The following is a 20353-nucleotide window of genomic DNA, read 5'->3' as shown; positions in this document are numbered from 1 at the left end:
GAAACTGATCTAATTAACAGAGACCTGCCACCTGATAATGAGGACGACGATTGGACATCTGGAGTCTCAGACTGGATTTAAGACAGCCGACGCCCTAGTCTGGTGCTGGTGATTTTTTCCTGCCTCCTGAGGTCTTGTGTTATGAATGAGTCACCGTAGGAGGCAAAAACAGAAATACTAGCTAAGTCCAGAAAACCAGAGAAGTTGGCAGCTATCGTATTGCAGACCCCTGAACCTATCAACAATAACTAACAGTAGCCGTGGGGGTTCCTACGGTGCCCTAGACCCCTCGATCACAGCCGGAGAACTACAAAGCCTAAAGACAGAAAGGGAAATCTAAACTGCCCCAGAGCAGACCCCAAAGCAATAGGCAGCCACCAACTTATAATGACGGTGAAGCAAGATGAAAAAACACTCACACAGATAGAAAGTTAGGCTGAGCAAAGGATGGGGCACAAGCTAACTACATAGGACAGGATAGAAAAGCTGCTGTCTGTAATCCGCTAAAACCCTATCAAAACAAGAGCCAACAGCTGGTAGGGAAAAAAGCCCTGAAGACGCTAGGCTTCAAAAAGACTATATCAGTACTCAGGTATTTTCTGAAGACAGAGCAAAAAGGAATTCGGCACACCCCAGCAGGGAATGGCAGAAATCCAGAAAAACAAGGAAAAACAAAATCAAAACACAAATGCAAAAAACAGAGCAGAGAACTTAGCTTTTGAGGAGCAGGAATCAGACTGGTCTCCTAGAAGCCCTCAGAGAAATCACCAGCAAGGCAGAAGGGCGTCGGCTGCCTTATATCCAGTCAGAAATTCCCGTCACCCAGTCATCATCATCCAGCTCAGGTGCTTGGTGATCAGCCTCACTACCTTCCTTCACCAGTAAAAGGGAGTTCATCAGACCTCAATGGTGAAGGGGAAAATGAACTCACAACAGTACCTCCCCCTTGAGGAGGGGTCACCGAACCCTCATCCACGCCACCAGGGCGATCAGGGTGAGCCCGATGAAAGGCACGCACCAATCTTTTGGCATGAATATCAGAGGCAAAGACCCAGGAATTATCCTCCTGACCATAACCCTTCCACTTAACCAAATACTGGAGTCTCCGTCTAGCCAGATGGGAATCCAGTATCTTCTCTACCTCATATTCCATGTTACCTTCAACCAATACAGGGTCCGGAGGTGCCACCCCAGGAACTACTGGTTCAACAAACCTCTTCAACAAGGACTTATGAAACACATTATGGATTTTAAATGTGACAGGAAGAGCCAAACGAAAAGAGACCGGATTAATAATCTCCAAAATCTTGTAAGGTCCAATAAATCTAGGCTTAAACTTAGGAGAAGCCACCTTCATAGCGATATTTTTTGATGATAACCAAACCATATCACCAACCTTAAACTGGGGACCAATGGTCCTATGTCGGTTGGAAAACCGCTGGGCCTTTTCCTGGGAGAGAGATAACTTATCCACCACTTGGTCCCAGATCTGGTGCATTCTCTCCACCACAGTGTCAACACCTGGGCAGGCAGAAGGCTCCACCTGCCCTGAAGAAAATCGAGGATGAAACCCAAAGTTACAAAAAAAAGGTGACATCAAAGTGCAGAACTAGCTCTATTATTTAAGGCAAATTCGGCCAAGGGCAAAAATGAAACCCAATCATCCTGATCAGCAGAAATAAAACATCTCAAATACGACTCCAAGGTCTGGTTTGTTCTCTCCGTCTGCCCATTGGTCTGAGGGTGAAAAGCAGAGGAAAAGGACAACTGAATTCCCAGCTTGGAACAGAAAGTCCTCCAAAATCTAGACACAAACTGAACTCCTCTGTCAGATACAATGTTCTCAGGAATCCCGTGCAAGCGAACCACCTTTTCAAAAACAGGGGCACCAACTCAGAGGAAGATGGCAGCTTAGGGAGTGGTACAAGATGAACCATCTTAGAGAACCTATCACAAATCACCCAAATAACAGTCATTCTCTGAGAGACAGGCATATCAGAGATGAAATCCATTGAAATATGGGTCCATGGCCTCCTGGGGACTGGCAAAGGCATCAACAACCCACTAGAGCGAGAACAAGGTTTAGACCAGGAGCAAGTCCCTCAGGACTGCACAAAATTCCTGACATCACGAGACAAGGCGGGCCACCAAAAAGACCGACTCACCAGATCTCTAGTACCAAAAATACCTGGATGACCAGCCAATGCAGAGCAATGAACTTCAGACATCACTCTCTTCTTCCACTGGTCAGGAACATACAACTTTCCACTGGGACAACGCTCAGGTTTGTCCTCCTGGAACTCTTCCAGAGCATGTCTCAAATCGGGCGAGATGGCAGAAAGAACTACCCCTTCGCCTAAGATGGTAGCAGGCTTGGTCACCACAGGAGAATCAGCAAAGAAGCTCCTAGAGAGAGCGTCAGCCTTGACATTCTTAGTGCCAGGAAGAAAAGAGACCACAAAATCAAAACGTGTAAAAAACAAAGCCCACCTAGCCTGTCTAGGGTTCAAGCGTTTGGCCGACTCCAGGTAAATTAATTTCTTGTGGTCAGTGAGGACCACGACTTGATGTTTAGCTCCCTCCAACCAATGTCTCCACTCCTCAAATGCCCATTTCATGGCTAACAGTTCCCGATTCCCCACATCATAATTACGTTCAGATGGACAGAACTTTCGGGAAAAGAAAGCACAGGGATTCATTTTAGATGTTACAGGATCCTTTTGGGACAAAACAGCTCCTGCACCAATCTCAGAAGCGTCCACCTCTACCTGGAACGGGGAAGAGTCTTGAGGAGATCATTTGCATATTCCCAGTGCCTTCTGGGATAAGTGAAGAGTCTCCGCGAGCTCAACGATCACTGGGTTTTGGCCGTTGCAGCTGAAAAGAGGAAATCGGAAAACCAGGGGAAGAGTCTTGAGGAGATCATTGGAAATTTGGCTCATCTTTCATCGTTTTTAAGAAATCTCAAGATGGAAGAGGCCAGGAGCCATTTGGTGAGCTGCATTTCTTGCTACATGTTCACAGATTTACCAGTGGAAAAGCCAAACTTCACATGCCACAAATGCAAGCTTGTGTCCCTGTTGGAGGAAAAGTTGCAAAATCTCGAAGAGAGGTTAGCTACGTTGAAGATCATTAAGGAAGGTGAAGAGTTCTTGGACAGAGCTGAATTATCTCTTCATGTTACAGAAAGAGAAGAAATTCGAAGTGCACCTGAAGAAACAGAGGAATGGAGACATGTGACCAAGAGAAGCAGGAGGATCAGGAGGCAGTCAGCACCCATACTGCTCAGGAACCAGTACCAGGCTCTCACGCAGGAAAACGATGAAGAAATACATCAGGATAAGACTTTGCCAACAAACAGCAACCTTGTACGCCCTCAGAGTCCTCCTGGATGGAGAAAGAAAAATGTTGTGAAGAAGAAACGGAGAGTGGTGGTCATGGGGGATTCCCTGCTGAGAGGAACAGAGGCCGCTATCTGCAGACCGGATATAACTACAAGAGAAATGTGCTGTCTTCCAGGTGCAAAAATTAAAGATGTGTCTGACAGGATATCAGGACTCTTCAGACCTACAGATGACTACCCATTCCTGTTACTACATGTGGGGACAAATGACACCACAAGAAACGACCTGGAAATCATCTGCAGAGACTTTGAAGACTTAGGCAAGAAAGTGAAAGAACTGGGAGCGCAGGTGGTCTTCTCTTCCATCCTCCCAGTGGATGGCCATGGAACAAGGAGGTGGAATAAGATTCTGCAGGTGAACAACTGGCTACGTCGATGGTGCCGTCAGCAACGATTTGTATTTCTGGATCACGGAGTGAACTACTTATACGATGGACTACTTGCTAGAGATGGGGTGCACCTTACGAAGACTGGAAAGCATGTATTTGGAAGTCGCCTTGCTACACTTGTAAGGAGAGCTTTAAACTAGAACAACATGGGAAGGGAAGCAAAAGACCAGAAAAAGCCATACACCTGACAAATGCTATTGAGAACTCTGCTATTAGAAGTGGAAAGGAAGAACAAAGACGAAAGAATCTAATTAATAAAAATAATGGAGAAAGAGAAACCAATCACAAACTAAAATGTTTCTATACTAATGCACAAAGCATGGGCAACAAACAAGGAGAATTGGAACTACTAACACAGGAACAGAAATATGATGTAATTGGAATCACTGAAACTTGGTGGGACAATACACATGATTGGAATACAAGACTAGAAGGATACAACTTATTTGCAAGAAATAGACTTGATAAACGAGGAGGGGGTGTCGCATTGTATGTTCGAAACGCGTATATCTGCACAGAGATTGAAGCTTCAGAGACTGGGAGTTCTGTGGAAACTGTTTGGGTAAGAATACAAGGACAGAACAATGGAAAGGACACCATTGTAGGCATTTACTACAGGCCGCCTGTGCAAGCCGAAGATATAGATGAACTCTTTATGCATCAGATGGCCAAGTTCTCCAAAAAATATGACATAGTTGTCATGGGAGATTTCAACTATCCAGACATTTGTTGGGAATCTCTCTCAGGCAAAACTAACAGGTCAAGGAAATTCTTATCCTCTCTTGCTGACAACTTTATCTTCCAAAAGGTAAGGGAGAAAACAAGGGGAACTGCTACCTTGGATCTAATCCTTATAAACAGGGAGGAAATGGTTGAGGAGGTAAAAGTGGCTGGGACCCTAGGAGGTAGCGACCATGCTATTTTAGAATTTTGGATTACTAGAGGTGGAAGACCTGTGAAGACTCAGACGTCAAGGTTAGATTTCAGAAAGGCAGATTTTAAGGGATTCAGAAAGAGAATTGGAGGGATCCAATGGCTGGATATCCTTAAAGACAAAAATGTCCAGGAAGGATGGGAAATCTTGAAAAATGAAATTCTCAAAGCACAGTTGTTAACAATTCCGAAAAGAGGGAAGAATAGGAAGCATTTAAGGAAACCAGAATGGATGAACACAGAACTTAAGCACATGCTAAAAAGGAAGAAAAAAATGTTTATAAAATGGAAAGAGGGAGGCATATCTAAAGAAGAATATAATGCTGTCTGCAGAACCTGCAGGGCACAAATCAGATTATCTAAAGCTGAAAATGAACTGAGGCTTGCAAGAGATGTCAAAAGCAATAATAAAGGATTTTGGGGATATGTCAAAAGTAAAAGAAAAGTCAAAGATGCTATAGGATTTTTACAGGATGAAAATGATGAAATGGTAAGACAGGATGTTGAGAAGGCTGAACTTTTAAATTCCTATTTTGCATCTGTTTTCTCTCAGAAAGGAAATGCAACATCAACTGTTATTCACTGTCCTATTAAGGGAATAGAAGAATCCAGGATATCTATAAACAGAAAGATAGTGAGGAAACACTTAGCTAACCTAAATGAATTCAAGTCTCCAGGTCCAGATGAATTACACCCCAGAGTACTGAAGGAGATAGCAGAAGAAATTTTTGAACCCCTCTCCATAATCTTTGAAAATTCTTGGAGAACAGGAGAAGTGCCAGAAGACTGGAGAAGAGCAAATGTTGTTCCTATCTTCAAAAAGGGGAAGAAGGTGGACCCAGGCAACTATAGGCCGGTGAGTCTGACTTCTATACCAGGAAAGATCTTTGAACAAATTATTAAACAACATGTATGTCAATACCTGGATAAGAATGAAGTGATTAAACAGAGTCAGCATGGGTTTGTAACTAATAAGTCATGTCAGACTAACTTAATTTCCTTCTATGACGGTATCACTGATTGGGTGGATCAAGGAAATGCTGTAGATATAGTATATCTTGACTTCAGCAAAGCATTTGACAAAGTCTCTCATACAATCCTTATTGAAAAAATGACTAAGTATGGAATGGACAAGGCAACTGTTAGGTGGATTCATAACTGGCTTAGTGATCGGACCCAAAGAGTGGTCGTAAATGGCTGCACATCCAGTTGGAAGAATGTCTCAAGTGGGGTACCACAGGGCTCTGTCCTGGGCCCTGTATTGTTCAACATCTTTATCAACGATTTAGATGAAGGAATTGAGGGTAAACTGATTAAATTTGCTGATGACACAAAGCTAGGAGGGATAGTAATACTAGAGAAGAGAGAGAGAGGATTCAAAAAGATTTAAATAAACTGGAGAAGTGGGCAGCAACTAACAGAATGGTTTTTAACAGGGAGAAATGCAAAGTACTACATCTGGGCAATAAAAATGAAAAAAGCATATATAGAATGGGAGGAATAGGGCTAAGTGACAGCACATGTGAAAAAGACTTGGGTATACTAATAGATCACAGACTGAATATGAGTCAACAGTGTGATGCAGCAGCAAAAAAGGCAAATGCAATTCTAGGATGTATTAACAGAAGCATACTGTCTAGATCACGTGAAGTCATTATTTCCCTCTACTCCTCTTTGGTCAGACCTCATCTGGAATATTGTGTCCAGTTTTGGGCACCACATTTTAAAAAAGACATCAACAAACTGGAGCAAGTTCAGAAAAGAGCGACCAGAATGGTGACCGGTCTGCAAACCCTGTCTTATGAGGAAAGGTTGCAGGATTTGGGAATGTTTAGTTTGCAAAAGAGAAGACTGAGAGGAGACTTAATAGCTGTCTACAAATATCTAAAGGGATGTCACATTGTAGAAGGATCAACTTTATTCTCATTTGCACAAGGAAAGACTAGAAGCAATGGGATGAAACTGAATGGGAAGAGACACAGATTAGATATTAGAAAAAACTTTTTGACAGTTAGAGTGATCAATGAGTGGAACAGGCTGCCACGAGAAGTGGTGAGTTCTCCTTCAATGGAAGTCTTCAAACAGAGGCTGGACAGACATCTGACTGGGATGATTTAGCGAATCCTGCTTTGAGCAGGGGGTTGGACCAGATGGCCCAGGAGGTCCCTTCCAACTCTACGATTCTATGATTCTATGATTCTATGATTCTATGAGACATCACGTTGCCGCAAAACCGGGGCAGAAGTGAATCCTCGCTTCAGCTCCTGAAAGGAAGAAACAGCCTCCGGAGACCAATTCAACACATCAGCACCCTTCTTAGTCAGATCAGTCAATGGCTTGGCAATACTAGAAAATTTTGCTATAAATTTCCGATAAAAATTAGCAAAACCCAAAAACTTCTGGAGGACCTTCAAAGAAGTGGGCTGAACCCAATCATAAATGGCCTGTACCTTGGCCGGGTCCATTTCAATAGTTGACGGAGACAAAATAAATCCCAAAAATGAAATCCTCTGTACCCCAAAAAGGCATTTCGATCCTTTGACATACAGGGAATTCTCCCTCAAGATCCGGAACACAGTCCGAACATGTTCCACATGAGAATCCCAATCCTTGGAGAAGATCAAAATATCATCCAGATAGATAATCAAAAATTTATCCACAAAGTCTCGGAAAATGTCGTTCATGAAGCACTAGAAGACAGAAGGGGCATTAGTGAGCCCAAAAGGCATCACCAGGTACTCAAAATGTCCCTCCGGAGTATTAAACGCCGTCTTCCATTCATCCCCATGCTTAATGCGGATAAGATTATACGCCCCCCTGAGGTCAAGCTTGGTAAACCAGCAAGCACCTTTAACTCTGGAGAATAGATCCGAAATCAGGGGTAACGGATACTGATATTTAATAGTAATTTTGTTGAGGGCACGATAATGAATACAAGGCCTTAATGAACCATCCCTTTTGGCCACAAAAAAAACCCGGCACCTAAGGGTGAAGAGGATGGTCTAATATGACCCTTCTCCAACGCCTCCTTAATATAGGATCGCATAGCCTCGTGCTCGGGTACAGATAAATTGAAGAGCCGACACTTGGGAAATTTACACCCAGGGCTCAGTTCAATTGCACAGTCATAACTCCTATGAGGAGGCAAAGACGCAGACTCATTCTCACTAAATACATCATAAAAATCCGCCAAATAGTCAGGAACATCATGCGACTGAGGAGAGGTGGAAAAAACCGGAGCCACACTAAGGGCACACCGACAACCCCAACTCACCACAGACACAGATTTCCAATCCAAAACTGGATTATGAATTTGCAACCAGGGAAACCCCAGAACAATGGTATCATGCAAATTATGCAACACCAAAAATCTGCAATTTTCTTGATGGTCTGGGGCGACCCGCATTCTCACCTGGGTCCAAAACTGAGGTTTATTTTTCGCCAAAGGAGTAGCATCAATCCCCCTCAAAGGGATAGGCGTCCACAGAGGTGTCATCGGAAATCCACAACGTTTAGCAAAATCTAAGTCCATTAGGTTCAGGGCTGCTCCCGAATCCACAAAAGCCTTGGCGGAAAATGTGGACAGGGAGCAGATCAGAGTAATTGCCAGAAGAAACTTAGGTTGAACACCACCCACAGAAAACGTGTGTGCAAAACGTTTCTCTCGTTTAGGACAGACAGAAATAATATGCGAGGCATCTCCACAAAAAAAACACAGCTTATTACGCCTTCTGAACTCCTGACGTTGCTCCCTGGACAAAACTCTATCACATTGCATAGGTTCAGACACTTGTTCAACAGGTGGCAACACCTCTCGTGCAGTCCTGCATTCACGTAAACGCCGATCAACCTGAATGGCTAATGACATAGAATCGTCAAGACCAGAGGGAACAGGAAATCCCACCATAGTATCTTTTACGGCTTCTGACAAACTCTTCCGAAAGAGAGCTGCCAAGGCATTATCATTCCAGGTAGTAAGGACCACCCACTTTAGGAATTTTTGACAGTACAATTCTGCACTATCTCGACCCTGGCTCAATGCCAACAGGGTCTTTTCAGACTGATCAATAGCATTAGGTTTGTCATACAACAACCCTAAGGCTTGAAAAAATGCATTCACATTAGTCAGAATAGGATCATCTGGTTTCAAAGAAAACGCCCAATCCTGGGGATCGCCACGCAGCAAAGAGATGACAATTTTAACCTGCTGCGCGGAGCTCCCTGATGAGTTAGGCTTCAAGGCAAAAAATAATTTACAATTATTTTTGAAATTCCAAAATTTAGACCGATCCCCAAAAAACACATCAGGAGTAGGAATCTTTGGTTCAGCAGCATGTGAATGAGCAAGGTAGGCGGAAATTCCCAGCACTTCCGCAGCGAGCTGCTCCACACGATCAGACAATTGCTTTATCTCCATTGAGAGAAAAAAAATTCCCCCTACGGCCTCAGAGATATAGAGGAAAAAATATACACACTTTTTTTTTTTTTTTTTTTTTACAATTCTTTCCTGCTATTGAGTACCCTAGGATCTGCGGTATCGCTGGTGATTCTGTTATGAATGAGTCACCGTAGGAGGCAAAAACAGAAATACTAGCTAAGTCCAGAAAACCAGAGAAGTTGGCAGCTATCGGATTGCAGACCCCTGAACCTATCAACAACAACTAGCAGTAGCCTTGGGGGGTTCCTACGGTGCCCTAGACCCCTCGATCACAGCCGGAGAACTACATAGCCTAAAGACAGAAAGGGAAATCTAAACTGCCCCAGAGCAGACCCCTTAGATTTCCCCTTTTCTTGCTTTAGGCTTATTTAGTCCTCCGGCTGTGATGAGGCATCTAGAATCATCGTAGGTACGCTCCACGGCTGCTGTTAGTTGTGTGGTTAGGATCAGGTGTTAGCAATCCCCGTAGTTACCAACCTCTCTGGTTTTCTGTGACTTAGTTTGGTTTTGTTTTCATCCTCGGTGACCCAATCATAACAGAATCACCAGCCATACCGCAGATTCTAGGGTACTCAAAAGCAGGAAAGAATTGTTAAAAAAAAGAAAAAAAAAACAATGTGTCAGGATTTTTTTTTTTTAATATGTGTTTTTTCCTCTTTTTCTCTGGGGCCGTAGGAGGATTTTTCTCTAATGGAGATAAAGTAATTGTCTGATCGTGTGGAGCAGCTCGCTACTGAAGTGCGGGGAATTTCCACCTATCTCACTCAGTCACATGTTGTTGAACCAAAGATCCCTACTCCTGATGTGTTTTCTGGGGATCGGTCTAAATTTTTGAATTTTAAGAATAATTGTAAATTATTTCTTGCCTTGAAGTCTAACTCATAGGGGAGCTCTGTGCAGCAGGTTAAAATTGTCATCTCCTTGCTGCGCGGCGATCCCCAGGATTGGGCTTTTTCTCTGACACCTGAAAATCCTATTCTGACTAATGTGGATGCATTTTTTTCAAGCCTTGGGGTTGTTGTTTGATGAACCTAATGCTGTTGATCAAGCTGAGAAAACCCTGTTGGCATTGAACCAGGGTCAGGGTTCTGCAGAGTTATACTGTCAAAAATTCCGAAAGTGGGCGGTCCTTACTACATGGAATGATGGTGCATTGGCAGCTCTCTTTCGGAAGGGTTTATCAGAGACCGTAAAAGATGCTATGGTGGGATTTCCTGTTCCCTCTGGTCTTGATGATTCTATGTCATTAGCCATTCAAGTTGATTGTTTACGTGAACGTAAAACTACACGAGAGGCATTGCCACCTTTTGAAAAAACGTCTGAACCTATGCAATGTGATAGGGTTTTGTCTAGAGCGCAACGTCAGGAGTTTAGAAGGCGTAATAAGCTGTGTTTTTTCTGTGGAGACACCTCTCATACTATTTCTGTCTGCCCTAAACGAGAGAAATGTTTTGCACACACATTTGCTGTGGGCAGTGTACAACCTAAGTTTCTTTTGGCAATTACTCTGATCTGCTCCATATCCACATTTTCCACTAAGGCTTTTGTAGATTCAGGAGCAGCTTTGAATCTCATGGATTTGGACTTTGCTAAACGTGGGGTTTTCCCATGATACCTCTACGGACGCCTATTCCTTTGAGGGGTATTGATGCTACTCCTTTGGCGGAGAATAAACCTCAGTTTTGGACCCAGGTGATAATGCGAGTTGCCCCAGACCACCATGAAAATTGTAAATTTTTGGTGCTGCACAATTTGCATGATACTATTGTTCTGGGTTTTCCCTGGTTGCAAACTCATAATCCAGTTTTGGATTGGAAATCTGTGTCTGTGGTGAGTTGGGGTTGTCAGTGTGTTCTTAGGGACGCTCCTGTTTTCTCCACCTCTCCTCAGTCTCATGATATTCCTGATTATTTGGCCGATTTTTCTGATGTATTTAGTGAGAGTAAGTCTGCATCTTTGACTCCTCATAGGAGTTATGACTGTGCAATTGAGTTGATGCCTGGGTGTAAATTTCCCAAGGGTTGGCTTTTCAACTTATCAGTACCCAAACATGATGCTATGTGATCCTATATTAAGGAGTCATTGGAGAAGGGTCATATTAGACCATCCTCTTCACCCTTAGGTGCTGTTTTTTTTTGTGGCCAAGAAAGATGGTTCATTAAGACCTTATATTGATTATCGTTCCCTTAACAAGATGACGGTTAAATATCAGTACCCGTTACCCCTGATGTCTGATTTATTCTCCAGAGTTAAAAGTGCCTGCTGGTTTACTAAGCTTAACCTCAGGGGGGCGTATAATCTTATTCGCATCAAGCACGGGGATGAATGGAAGATGGCGTTTAATACTCCGGAGGGACATTTTGAGTACCTGGTGATGCCTTTTGGGCTCACTAATGCCCCTTCTGTCTTCCAGTCCTTTATGAATGATATTTTCCGGGACTTTGTGGATAAGTTTTTGATCATCTATCTGGATGATATTTTGATCTTTTCCAGTGATTGGGATTCTCATGTGGAACATGTCCGGACTGTGTTCCGGATTTTGAGGGAGAATTCCTTGTTTGTTAAGGGATCGAAATGCCTCTTTGGTGTATAGAGGATTTCAATTTTGGGATTTATTTTGTCTCCGTCGACTATTGAAATGGACCCGGCCAAGGTACAGGCCATTTATGATTGGGTTCAGCCCACTTCTTTGAAGGCTCTCTAGAAGTTTTTAGGTTTTGCTAATTTCTATCGTAAATTTATAGCTAATTTTTCTGGTATTGTCAAACCACTGACTGATCTGACCAAGAAGAGTGCTGATGTGCTGAATTGGTCACCAGAGGCTGTCTCAGCATTTCAGGAGCTTAAGCGGAGATTCACTTCTGCTCCGGTTTTACGGCAACCTGATGTCTCACTTCCATTTCAGGTGGAGGTAGATGCTTCTGAGATTGGTGCAGGAGCTGTTTTGTCCCAAAAAGACCCTGTGACTTCTAAAATGAATCCCTGTGCCTTCTTTTCTCGAAAGTTCTCCCCATCTGAACGCAACTATGACGTGGGGAATTGGGAATTGTTGGCCATGAAATGGTCATTTGAGGAGTGGAGACATTGGTTGGAGGGAGCTAGACATCAATTTGTGGTCCTCACCGACCACAAGAATTTGATTTATCTGGAGTCGGCAAAAAGTTTGAATCCTAGACAGGCTAGGTGGGCCTTGTTTTTCACGCGTTTTAATTTTGTGGTCTCTTTTCTTCCGGGCACTAAGAATGTTAAGGCAGACGCCCTTTCTAGGAGTTTCTTTGCTGATTCTCTTATTGTGACCAAGCCTACTACCATCCTAGGTGAGGGGGTAGTTCTTTCTGCCATTTCGCCCGATTTGAGATGCGCCCTGGAGGAATTTCAGGAGGATAAACCTGAACGTTGTCCTATGGTAAAATTGTATGTTCCTGACCAGTGGAGGAAGAGAGTGATGTCTGAAGTTCATTGCTCCGCATTGGCTGGTCATCCAGGTATTTTTGGTACCAGAGATTTGGTGAGTCGGTCTTTTTGGTGGCCTGCCTTAGCTCATGATGTCAGGAATTTTGTACAGTCCTGTGGGACTTTATCTCGGTCTAAACCCTGTTCTCGTTCTAGTGGGTTGTTGATGCCCCTGCTGGTGCCCAAGAGGCCATGGACCCAGTGGCGGATTATAATGAGGTCAATTTGGGCAGTTGCCCCGGGCCCAGTGGGGTTAAGGGTCCCACAGCCCAGGCCAGTAAATTGCCCCATTATAATCCGCCACCGCGCAGGGCAGGATTATAGGCAGGGCAGGCGGGGCTTCAGCCCCGGGGCCCCCACCACAAGAGCTTCTAAGGGGGCCCCCACCACATTCCTGCTGGCTGCTGCAATGGCACTCCATCTTCTCCCCACCTAAAAGTGAGTGACCGTGGGGGCGGCATTATGTGCTCTGCTACCAGCAGCATCTACAAGTAGCGTGAACGCTGATGCTGCTGGTAGCGTGCAAAGGTTTGTGATGAGATCACAGGAGGTAAGGTGTCAGGGCCCCCGATCATGTGACCCCTGTCTCCTCCCCTCCTGTGACCTCATCACAGGTCCTGTGCGCACAGCACAGAGAGCAGCCATGTATGTGGAGTGCGGCTCTGCGGGTGGAGGTCGGTGCTGGAGGCCCCATTATTCTCTATGTGGACTGTGGCTCTGCGGGTGGAGGTCGGTGCTGGAGGCTCCATTATTCTCTATGTGGAGTGCGGCTCTGCGGGTGGAGGTCGGTGCTGGAGGCTCCATTATTCTCTATGTGGAGTGCGGCTCTGCGGGTGGAGGTCAGTGCTGGAGGCCCCATTATTCTCTATGTGGAGTGCGGCTCTGCGGGTGGAGGTCGGTGCTGGAGGCTCCATTCTCTATGTGGAGTGCGGCTCTGCGGGTGGAGGTCGGTGCTGGAGGCTCCATTATTCTCTATGTAGAGTGCGGCTCTGCGGGTGGAGGTCGGTGCTGGAGGCTCCATTATTCTCTATGTGGAGTGCGGCTCTGCGGGTGGAGGTCAGTGCTGGAGGCCCCATTATTCTCTATGTGGAGTGTGGCTCTGCGGGTGGAGGTCGGTGCTGGAGGCCCCATTATTCTCCATGTGGAGTGTGGCCCTGCGGGTGGAGGTCGGTGCTGGAGGCTCCATTATTCTCTATGTGGAGTGTGGCTCTGCGGGTGGAGGTCGGTGCTGGAGGCCCCATTATTCTCTATGTGGAGTGCGGCTCTGCGGGTGGAGGTCGGTGCCGGAGGCTCCATTATTCTCTATGTGGAGTGCGGCTCTGCGGGTGGAGGTCGGTGCTGGAGGCCCCATTATTCTCTATGTGGAGTGCGGCTCTGCGGGTGGAGGTCGGTGCTGGAGGCCCCATTATTCTCTATGTGGAGTGCGGCTCTGCGGGTGGAGGTCGGTGCTGGAGGCCCCATTATTCTCTATGTGGAGTGCGGCTCTGCGGGTGGAGGTCGGTGCTGGAGGCCCCATTATTCTCTATGTGGAGTGCGGCTCTGCGGGTGGAGGTCGGTGCTGGAGGCCCCATTATTCTCTATGTGGAGTGCGGCTCTGCGGGTGGAGGTCAGTGCTGGAGGCTCCATTATTCTCTATGTGGAGTGCGCCTCTGCGGGTGGAGGTCGGTGCCGGAGGCTCCATTATTCTCTATGTGGAGTGCGGCTCTGCGGGTGGAGGTCGGTGCTGGAGGCCCCATTATTCTCTATGTGGAGTGCGGCTCTGCGGGTGGAGGTCAGTGCCGGAGGCTCCATTATTCTGTATGTGGAGTGCGGCTCTGCGGGTGGAGGTCGGTGCTGGAGGCCCCATTATTCTCTATGTGGAGTGCGGCTCTGCGGGTGGAGGTCAGTGCCGGAGGCTCCATTATTCTCTATGTGGAGTGCGGCTCTGCGGGTGGAGGTTGGTGCTGGAGGCCCCATTATTCTCTATGTGGAGTGCGGCTCTGCGGGTGGAGGTCAGTGCCGGAGGCTCCATTATTCTCTATGTGGAGTGCGGCTCTGCGGGTGGAGGTCGGTGCTGGAGGCCCCATTATTCTCTATGTGGAGTGCGGCTCTGCGGGTGGAGGTCAGTGCCGGAGGCTCCATTATTCTCTATGTGGAGTGCGGCTCTGCGGGTGGAGGTCGGTGCTGGAGGCCCCATTATTCTCTATGTGGAGTGCGGCTCTGCGGGTGGTGGTCAGTGCCGGAGGCTCCATTATTCTGTATGTGGAGTGCGGCTCTGCGGGTGGAGGTCAGTGCTGGAGGCTCCATTATTCTCTATGTGGAGTGGGGCTCTGCGGGTGGAGGTCGGTGCTGGAGGCTCCATTATTCTCTATGTGGAGTGCGGCTCTGCGGGTGGAGGTCGGTGCTGGAGGCCCCATTATTCTCTATGTGGAGTGCGGCTCTGCGGGTGGAGGTCGGTGCTGGAGGCTCCATTATTCTCTATGTGGAGTGGGGCTCTGCAGGTGGAGGTCGGTGCTGGAGGCTCCATTATTCTCTATGTGGAGTGCGGCTCTGCGGGTGGAGGTCGGTGCTGGAGGCCCCATTATTCTCTATGTAGAGTGTGGCTCTGCGGGTGGAGGTCGGTGCTGGAGGCCCCATTATTCTCTATGTAGAGTGTGGCTCTACGATTCGTGACCCCCGTCACGTGACGAGGGGGCCCACAGAGTCTGAACTGCCCCGGGCCCTGGCTACCCTTAATCCACCCCTGCATGGACCCATATCTCAATGGATTTTATTTCTGATCTTCCTGGCTCTCAGAGAATGACTGTTATCTGGGTGATCTGTGATAGATTTTCTAAGATGGTCCATCTTGTACCACTCCCAAAGTTGCCATCCTCCTCAGAGTTAGTGCCCTTGTTTTTACAACAGGTGGTTCGGTTGCATGGGATTCCTGAGAACATTGTGTCAGACAGAGGAGTCCAGTTTGTTTCCAGATTCTGGAAAGCCTTTTGTTCTAATCTGGGAATTCAGTTATCTTTCTCCTCTGCGTTTCATCCTCAGACCAATGGGCAGACTGAGAGAACAAACCAGACTTTGGAGTCCTATTTGAGATGTTTTATATCTGCTGATCAGGATGACTGGGTCTCATGCCCTTGGCCGAATTTGCGCTAAACAATAGAGCTAGTTCTGCCACTTTGATGTCGCCCTTTTTCTGTAACTTTGGGTTTCATCTTCAATTTTCTTCAGGGCAGGTGGAATCTTCTGCCTGCCCAGGTGTGGACACTGGTAGAGAGAATGCAGCAGATTTGGAACCAAGTGTGGATAAGTTGTCACTCTCTCAAGAAAAGGCCCAGCGGTTTTCCAACCAGCATAGGACCATTGGTCCCCGGTTTAAAGTGGGTGATATGGTTTGGTTGTCATCCAAGAATATTTCTATGAAGGTTGCGTCTCCAAAGTTCAAGCCAAGATTTATTGGACCTTATAAGATTTTGGAGATTCTTAATCCTGTGTCTTTTCGATTGGCTCTTCCAGTTACATTTAAGATCCATAACGTATTTCACAAATCACTGTTGAAGAGGTTTGTTGAGCCAGTAGTTCCTATGGCGGCACCTCCTGACCCTGTATTGGATAAAGACAATGTGGAATATGAGGTAGAGAAAATATTGGATTCTCGTTTGGTTAGATGGAGACTCCAGTATTTGGTCAAATGGAAGGGTTATGGCCAGGAGGATAATTCTTTGGTCTCTGCCTCGGACATTCATGCTAATAGATTGGTTCGTGCTTTTCACCGGGCCCATCCTGATCGGGCTGGTGGTGTGGATGAGGGTTCGGTGACCCCTCCTAAAGGGGGGGTACTGTTGTGAACTCATTTTCTGGTCTGCCTCTGGTTTCTGGTGAGGGAACTGTTTGTGCTGACAGAGGAGTTGTGAGTTCTCTTTCCAGGCTCCCTCTGGTGGTGGCAGGAGGTAATGAAGCTGATCTTACTAACAGAGACCTGCCACCTGATAATGAGGACGACGATTGGACATTTGGAGTCTCAGACTGGATTTAAGACAGCCGACTCCCTATTCCCATGCTGGTGATTTTTTCCTGCCTCCTGAGGTCTTGGTTTCCAGCTCAGTTCCTGTCTTCTCAAGCTAAGTTTTCTCTGCTAATGTTCACATTTGATTTGGTTTTGTCTATTCAGTTTTTGTGTGGTCAGCCAGCCCCGACTGGGGCTGTGCTGAATTTCCACTCTTATGTTACTGTATGTGCCAGCTTGCTTTTTGTCCCTTATTAGATTGGCCTCTTTTTGCTCTGTTCTCAGAATATGCCAGAGTGCTGATATAGTGGGTGAAGTCTAGTGACTTCAGGGTTTTTTTGCTATCAGAAGTGTTGGACATTTTTTGCAGGGTTTTTTGGCATGATTGCAGACAGTATCTTTCCTTTCCTGTCCTTTCTAGTTAGTGTGGGCCCCATCATTTGCTCAGCCTATTTTCTTACCTGTGTTTGTGCTTTCATCTTGTTTCACCGTCAATACATGTGTGGGGGCTGTCTATTCCTTTGGGGTCTGCTCTGGGGCAGTTTAGATTTCCCCTTTTCTTGCTTTAGGCTTATTTAGTCCTCCGGCTGTGACGAGGCCTCTAGAATCATCGTAGGTATGCTCGACGGCTGCTGTTAGTTGTGTGGTTAGGATCAGGGGTCTGCAATCCACGTAATTACCAACCTCTCTGGCTTTCTGTGACTTAGCTCGGTTTTGTTTTCCTCCTCGGTGACCCAATCATAACAGTAATGTATGATGCTACACTAACTATAGCCTATTTGTCCTTTGCTAACCTGGCCACATGGCTGCCGTGCTCTATCTATTGCAGCCTATCCTAAACCCTAGCATGTGCACAGAAGAGGTTAACACTCACAGTAGTGTTGCTATCTCAGTCCCTTCCCAGGGCCCCTACAGCTTTGCAAGATGGTGCGCACTTCTTCCTGGAAGCTCTGCAACGTTGTCTTTTCCTTGTGTGCAGGTCCAGTGATGCTCCTAGAAATGGTGAATTCCCTCCTCTGGATTCCTTTCTTGTCTTTTCTTCGTGGCTCCTCACGGCAACATAGGGAAGCCACCTTGTTTTCCACAGAAGAGTTTACAAAGTCTTTCCTTCACAGCTCAGGCACGTCTCGTTCCTGCAGAAATCTCGGCTCTCTCCTCACACACAGAAAAGCAGCCCCTCCCCTCTCCAGTGCTGGCAGAAGAGACCAAAACAGTCTTTACAGCAGGGAAGCGCAGAATGTCCAACTGCTCTAACCAAGGGGATGCTGTCTCTTAAAGTGGCAGCTTGTCTCTATGGTCCATAGCAACGCCACCCCCTTACACTGGTAAAAGGTTGGAGGCTGTTTCTAAAATGGAAGCAGCTTGTTAAAGTTTTTAGCCCATTTGAGGGTCCCAAGCGTCACTGGCTGTTTGGCAACGCTCAGGAGGTAAGAGGCGTGCAATGTGATTAACTTTGTGGAAAATTTTATTAAATATTAACATACTGATTACATAGCATTTCCATAAGCAAACACACTTATTTTATTAGCAAAAGTGCAGTAAAATTCAATTACTCTGGCATCTGAGAATCCAGAAAGTCTGATGGGAGGTTTCAGTGGATAATAATTTTGGCACCATCTGTAGCCTGCACTTCAACCCCTTAAGGACTCGGTAATTTTTCAGTTTTGCACCAATGTTTTTTTCCTCCCTTTATTCCAAGAGCCATTTTTTTTTTTATTTTTCCATCGACAAAGCCAGATCAGGGCTTGTTTTTTTTTCATGACCAGCTGTAGTTTTGTATGACACATTTTATTTTGCCATATAATGTGCTGAAAATTTAAATGGAGTAAAAATGTAAAAAAAAAATGTAATTTTGTCAGTGTTATTTGGATTTTGATTTTCTGGTGTTCATTGAGTGGTACTAATGGCGTGTTGACATGATAACCTTTTTTTTACTTTTCCGTTGATGGGCCTGTAAATTTTGGTATGCATGGGAGTGGTTTAGCGCCAAGTATCTCAGTGCAATTGGTCCATGTGAAGTATCTGGGGACGGTTATACCGAGGCTTGTTCCTCGTGGGAGTGACAGTGGTCTTATCTATCGTGACAGTGGGCTGAAGGCTGGGAAAAAGAGTGATGAAATGTCTGGGGAAATGCTGTGTATTGGGTCACCGATAGGGATGAGTGAGTAGTGAAATACTCGGACTCGCTGTACTCTTTACGAGTAGCTCCTTATACTCGGGTACTTGTAATGAATAGCGAGTCCAATGTAAGTCTATGGGAAATGCGAGTGTGTGTGTGTGCGGGGCTGTGCTGGCCTGTGCGGGACTGTGCTGGGCTGTGCGGGACTGTGCGGGGACTGTGCCGGGTTGTGCGGGGACTGTGCCGGGTTGTGCGGGACTGTGCGGGGACTGTGCTGGGCTGTGCGGGGACTGTGTCATGCTGTGTGGGACTGTGCCTGGCTGTGCTGGGCTGTGCAGGGACTGTGCTGGGCTGTGTGGGACTGTGCTGGGCTGTGCGGGACTGTGCTGGGCTGGGCAGGGACTGTGCCAGGCTGTGCGGGGGCTGTGCGGGGACTGTGCTGGGCTGTGCGGAACTGTGCCGGGCTGTGCGGGACTGTGCTGGGCTGAGCGGGGGGGACTGTGCCAGGCTGTGTGGGACTGTGCCGGGCTGTGCGGGACTGTGCTGGGCTGTGCAGAGACTGTGCTGGGCTGTGCGGGACTGTGCGAGGCGAGTAGTGAAATTTACTCGCCAGGATTCGAGTACCGCGAGTACCGCATTACTCGCCGAGAACCGAATCCTAACGAGTATACTCGCTCATACCTAGTCACCGAGAGTAATGTGGAGAGCCAGAGGTGAGAGGTGCCATGGTGCTCTGGTTCAGCGCGGGCTGGGAACATCATGGGGGGAGCAGACTGGGAATCTTTCTTCGAACACTTCTTACAAGTTTGATATATGTTTAGTCTGATATACACATTTCCCCCATATGTCACTTATCTTGTTCTTGATTTTGGCTTTCTTGCAACAGTTCATTAGCCATCACATGTAAGTGCCCTTGACCATTTTTTGGAGTTACCGTAAAAATGAGAGAGCCACACTAATTGTATGCGGTCACCTCTTCAACATTGGCGCTAGTCCCATTTGGATATTTATGGCATATCCTGTCCCAAATATCCCAGATGAGAAAACACTAATTCAAGTCACAATAAACCTCTAGTATACGATGTCTCCATTTTTTTGTCCCGGTCATAAAATGAACTGTTTCTTGTTATCAGCTATCGAAGAGGCTGACTGTAATGTCGATGGCATGACTGACATGGAGGTTGCTCAAAGCATTGCGGTTTATTGTGACTGTCTCAGTTATGACAGCTTGTCTGTCTTTATCCCAACCTTAGTTCCTTCAGAATGGCAATGACATGCAGATTATGATTCGTTATGCCAAACAATACCCGTACGCCTTTCCACTGTGGCTGGGAAATTTCTTTGCAGCCCTGACGATATGCCACCCCGATTATGCAAAGGCGATCCTGTCCAGACAAGGTAAGAGCCCTTATCTGTCTTGTAATAAATTAAAAAATTATCACCAACCCACAAGACCCTCACCGATAAAAAGAACTGGACTCCAAAGCACCCAGTTTGAAAGGCGTGATGACCTATTCATAGTCTATATGACTGCCAGAGGTAGTCAGGCGCTCTACTTGGCTATCTCCAGCTTTCCTGATGGAAATAAACGGGCATGCTTCATTTGAGTCATTAAACTTGGGCACACCAAAGCTCTATT

The 20353-nt window shown here is 46.3% G+C and overlaps 1 pseudogene; it reads left to right on the top strand.

The window, feature by feature from the left end:
• The first annotated feature begins 17907 nt into the window (after positions 1–17907).
• LOC141048869 (cytochrome P450 4A6-like) overlaps positions 17908–20353 on the top strand; it is a 47568-nt pseudogene continuing 45122 nt past the window's right edge.

Source organism: Dendrobates tinctorius, unplaced genomic scaffold, assembly GCF_039654945.1.
Source record: "Dendrobates tinctorius isolate UK_male_01 unplaced genomic scaffold, ASM3965494v1 ptg000138l, whole genome shotgun sequence".
NCBI lineage: Eukaryota > Metazoa > Chordata > Amphibia > Anura > Dendrobatidae > Dendrobates > Dendrobates tinctorius.
This window is presented reverse-complemented; position numbering and strand designations above follow the sequence as displayed.